This window comes from Triticum aestivum, chromosome 4A, assembly GCF_018294505.1.
Source record: "Triticum aestivum cultivar Chinese Spring chromosome 4A, IWGSC CS RefSeq v2.1, whole genome shotgun sequence".
NCBI lineage: Eukaryota > Viridiplantae > Streptophyta > Magnoliopsida > Poales > Poaceae > Triticum > Triticum aestivum.
In genome coordinates this window covers 75,784,558-75,789,103 of record NC_057803.1, presented here as the reverse complement: position 1 = coordinate 75,789,103, position 4,546 = coordinate 75,784,558, and the positions used below count along the sequence as shown (strand labels likewise).

Here is a 4,546-nt window from a genome sequence, read left to right as displayed (position 1 = left end):
TGCAGTTGCTCATATTTGTAACTCAAAACAGGAGCTGCGAAACAAGCGGAGACTGGCGAAGGACGAGGTGACGTTGCGCGTCAGGAATGGTTCCAAGGTCGGTGTGATCACCGTCGGCCCGCTACCTCTACATCTACCTACGGGATTAGTTTTAAACCTCAATAATTGTTATTTAGTGCCAGCTTTGAGCATGAACATTGTATCTGGATCTCGTTTAATGTGAGATGGCTACTCATTTAAATCCGAGAATAATGGTTGTTCTATTTATATGAGAGGTATGTTTTATGGTCATGCCCCGCTGGTCAATGGTTTATTTTTATTAAATCTCGAACGTGATGTTACACATATTCATAGTGTGAATGCCAAAAGATGTAAGGTTGATAATGATAGTCCCACATACTTGTGGCACTGCCGCCTTGGTCATATTGGTGTCAAACGCATGAAGAAACTCCATGCAGATGGACTTTTGGAGTCTCTTAATTATGAATCATTTGACACGTGCGAACCATGCCTCATGGGCAAAATAACCAAGACTCCATTCTCCGGAACAATGGAGCGAGTAACCAACTTGTTGGAAATCATACATACCGATGTGTGCGGTCCAATGAGCGTTGAGGCTCGCGGTGGCTATCGTTATGTTCTCACCCTCACTGATGACTTAAGTAGATATGGGTATGTCTACTTAATGAAACACGAGTCTGAGACCTTTAAAAAGTTCAAGAAATTTTAGAGTGAGGTAGAGAATCAACGTGACAGGAAAATACACTACAACAAGAACATACATACACCAACGCATCATTAGCAACGGAGAGACATCATGTGTTGGGCCGTGGCCTCCTCTCCCACCTCCCCACGAATGCCTCCTCCCTTTCCTCCCACTTAAAAAATAGCTAACCTCCTCCTCGTACCCACTTGCTCCTAATTTTCCTCTCCGTCTCCACAATCATCTCCTCGCCACCCTGCTTCTCGGATCCAAAGCAGATCAAGTCTCCTGGCATGCTTATCCTAGAGCAACGTACTGAAATGCTGAGTCGAGAAAGAATCATTAACCCCTCGCCCAAATCTTTCTTGCAGGAAATTTTGGATTTGATTTCCAAGTACTTGGTGGTGCCACCGGGGGCCACGATCTGGAGCGACGGGGAGGACTTCTGGAACACCGACCTATCCAAGTTTGAGATCCGGGCCAGGTTCGCATCTAGTACGCCGTCCGCAACGTCGCCATCAAGATGGTGAGCCAGCTAGAGCTGGATCCCGCCATCGCCGCCTAGTTCGAGCGCAGCCTTCGTGGTCTCCCTCTGCCTCCGCCACCAGAACATCATCACTGTACGTACTTCTGCAATCCTCTTGTTTTCTCAGTCCAACCTTTCTCAGCCGCAATTCCCGCCCTCCGTCGATCTGATCCACCGGCGTCGATGGCGACGCATCCATATTTCTCTGCTGGATCTTTCAGTTCTTAGTCATTTTAGTATTTCAACATCTTCGCTGGATTTCCCGCTGTAGTGTTGTAGAATAGGGCAGGCCCAAGCTCCCACTTCTCCTTTCCAGATGTTCAATTTTAGGCATGTTTCCTATCTAGTTCTCCATCTGCAGGTTGTTGCTACTTATCTGACTGATTTACATATATGGAACCGTGGTTATCTGTGTTAATTCACAGGAAGAATATTTGCTTCCTCCTTTTCTGACAAACTGTTTTTGTGATGCATTTAATTTCTTTGATTTTCTTGCAACTATATAGTATGTAGGTGAATACTTAATTACTAATATTTTCAGTTGAAGTTGATCATCATACTCATTCAATTAGCTGCCATATCATCTCAAACTTATCCTAGTTTGTGACCATGTCATCAAAGTGGATCTTCAAGGATCAATGGGTCAACACTATTAACGGCGAATGACATTTTGATTACTTTATGGAGAAAAAAAGATCCCCTTATCAGTGTTATGAATCTTATTAATTTGTTTGACACACTTTGGCAGGAAAGAAATGAGTCAGACATGCACATCTCTGCACATCTTAACTCGTTCCTGTCGGTTCTATATGTTTCTTGTGCCGCCCCACTTCTATCTATTTTGGTGTCCGCATCATCAGTTACACCAATATTATCCACCAGGTTGCCATTCCAGGCTTCGACTATGCTCATTTTTGGGTTTAAAATTTGGTTTAGTTGTAAACGTGCAGGGCAGGAACAATGTCTCTCCTTGATGGGTTGTACAGGCGAGGTTAGGTGCATCTCCTTTATGGACAGCAGCGACTCGGCCGAACTAATGCAGCGAATATAATGCAAGATGCAGTACTGAGAAGTCAGATGGATCTAAGTAAGTATAGTTACAACTACTGATTATGCACGGGTAACTGTTTGGCCAAGGAGGAAAAGTTACCTGCATGTACAGTACTAGGAAAATAAAAATGACATGATCCAAGGATGTTTAGTTTTTGCATTGCCCATCTCATTTAGCAATGTACTTTAAACTGTTACAGTATTCTTTTTTGCAAGCAATTTTTTGGTTCAAACAACACTAACTGTACGTTGTTGAAAAAGTAGCCTACCTATTAGTATAGTAATCACTTACGTGAATATTGAACCATGTCCCTTGAAAAATATATTTATTTGTTAAATAGATTTTCAGCATACTAATATCGCTATATTTATTTATTAATAAGATTTTCAGCATACTAATATCACTTCCTTAGGATTTCAGATTAATTCAGAGTTCATATTCAGTATACAGTATTTAAAATGAGATAAACAATTTTGCTAGATACCAGCGTATGAATAATGATTTATTGATGACAGGCAGCCGGTCTACAGTGTGTTTTGTAAGCAGAACTTAATTTTGTTTCCCCAGTTCACCAAGGGTGTTATTGGCTCATGCAGGTTACAATTTGTTAACCAATCAAATTTGATGTCAGTATACATATATTTGGTCTTCTAAATTACCAACCAGATGCTGAATCTGCAGTTTACAAACATTTGATATATAATCTTTGTACAGAGCTACCATGGTGATGATGCTTGGGTTAGATGTTGATGGCAACGTCGAGAATGTTGTTGTAGATTGCGTTAACCATTTGGTCTTCTTTGAATTTCTATTGCGTTAACCAGTTTTTTTTTTGCCATACGTTACTCATCTTATTTATTTGTTGTTGTAGATTGCCAAGAAGTGATGATGCTTGGGTTAGATGTTGATGGCAACGTCGAGAATGTGGCCACTATTAGATAATTAGAATGTCATATTTAAGGTCAACGTTTCAACCATTGTAGTTGATTGCAAGGTTGACAATTGGGCTACTACTAGATTGTTTCACATCTTGTAATCTTTGGAATGTGTTCTTTTGTAATGCAACACAATTGATTTAATACACGAGACTTTCTGTTCATTATATTGCGACTCTTATTCGCAAACTCATAATTCTTGGATGGCAATATATAAACTATCATCAACTGTTCATGCTGTCTAACAAAGCTTCTATTCGTTGCAATGATCTCCCGTGTCCATATGAAAACCCTTTTCTCGGGGCATCCACCAACGCATATGAAATGTTGTTAAGGTCTAACTCTATGTGTTGCTATCTTACAACGCTTCTACACGCTGTTTACCAACGCATGTATATACGTTGTTGTAGACCCTTGCAACGCCACCAACGGCAACACATACTAATCCGTTGGTGTAGACCATAGCAACACACATATGGACATACGACAACGCATCGATGCGTTGCTGAAGGGGGGTTCTTGTTGTAGTGATAAAGTTCTTACGATCAGATCGTGGAGGGGAATATTTGAGTCACGAGTTTGGCACACACTTAAGGAAATATGGAATTGTTTCACAGCTCATGCCGCCTGGAACACGACAGCGTAATGGTGTGTCCGAATGTTGTAATCGCACTCTATTGAATATGGTGCGATCTATGATGTCTCTTACCGATCTACCGCTATCATTTTAGGGTTATGCTTTAGAGACTGCCACATTCACTTTAAATAGGGCTCCGTCGAAATCCGTTGAGACAATACTGTATGAATTATGGTTTGGGAAGAAACCTAAGCTGTCGTTTCTGAAAGTTTGGGGATGCGATGCTTATGTCAAGAAACTTCAACCTGAAAAGCTCGAACCCAAGTCGGAAGATGCGTCTTCATAGGATACCCTAAGGAAACTATTGGGTACACCTTCTACCTCAGATCCGAAGGCAAGGTGTTTATTGCCAAGAATGGATCCTTTCTGGAGAAAGAGTTTCTCCCTAAAAAAGAAAGTGGGAGGAAAGTAGAACTTGATGAGGTACTGCTTCTTGAACCGGAGAGTAGCGCAGCTCAGGAAGATGTTTCTGTGGTGCCTACACTGACTAGTGAGGAAGTTAATGATGATGATCATGAAACTTCGGATCAAGTTGCTACTAAACTTCGTAGGTCCACAAGGACATGTTCCGCACCAGAGTGGTATGGCAACCCTGTCCTGGAAATCATGTTGTTAAACAACGATGAACCTTCGAACTATGAAGAAGCGATGGCAGGCCCGGATTCCAACAAATGGCTTGAAGCCATGAAATCCG

At 41.6% G+C, this 4,546-nt stretch overlaps 1 long non-coding RNA gene across 2 annotated transcripts; it reads left to right on the top strand.

Annotated features, from left to right (window-relative positions):
- The first annotated feature begins 822 nt into the window (after positions 1–822).
- LOC123085238 (uncharacterized) lies at positions 823–3,379 on the top strand. 2 transcript variants are annotated; one of them, XR_006439613.1, is made up of 3 exons: positions 823–1,323; positions 2,180–2,316; positions 3,152–3,379. It is a non-coding gene; the product is annotated as an uncharacterized lncRNA (long non-coding RNA). The 2 variants fall into 2 exon arrangements; XR_006439612.1 differs by having other exon boundaries at positions 823–2,316.
- Positions 3,380–4,546: the final 1,167 nt, after the last annotated feature.